At 64.9% G+C, this 419-nt stretch overlaps 1 pseudogene; it reads left to right on the top strand.

The window, feature by feature from the left end:
* Window positions 1-419, top strand: part of LOC103604649 — a 1,806-nt pseudogene that overhangs the window by 499 nt on the left and 888 nt on the right.

Below are 419 nucleotides of genomic sequence, written 5' to 3'. Positions count from 1 at the left end.
AGAGGAACCGTCCGTGCTGAGCAGGAGCACGTGCAGTAGGAGGGCAGCCTGCAGGAGGACGGCCACGCACCTGATGACAAGCGCGGGAAGCAGGAGCAGCAGGTGGCCGTGCTGAAGCACCGCATGACCGAGGAGCCCATCGTGAAGTCAGAAGTGGACAAGAAATTCTCCACTTAGGACGACACGTCCTGGAGGCCGAGCTGATGTCCAGCGCGGTGGGCCTGGTGACCTTGAACGACATGAAGGCCAAGCAGGAGGCGCTGCCAAGGTCGCGGGAGGTGCAGCTGTCCCTGCGGGAGCAGCTGGAGAAGCGCAGGTCGCAGCTGGAGAAGCGCAGGTCGCAGCCGGAGACGCTGCAGGAGAAGGGGCGCGGGCGCCAGCACGAGCGCAGAATCTCCCGCTTGTCCTTCACGCTCCAC

This window comes from Galeopterus variegatus, unplaced genomic scaffold, assembly GCF_000696425.1.
Source record: "Galeopterus variegatus unplaced genomic scaffold, G_variegatus-3.0.2 Scaffold5305, whole genome shotgun sequence".
Taxonomy (NCBI): domain Eukaryota; kingdom Metazoa; phylum Chordata; class Mammalia; order Dermoptera; family Cynocephalidae; genus Galeopterus; species Galeopterus variegatus.
This window is presented reverse-complemented; position numbering and strand designations above follow the sequence as displayed.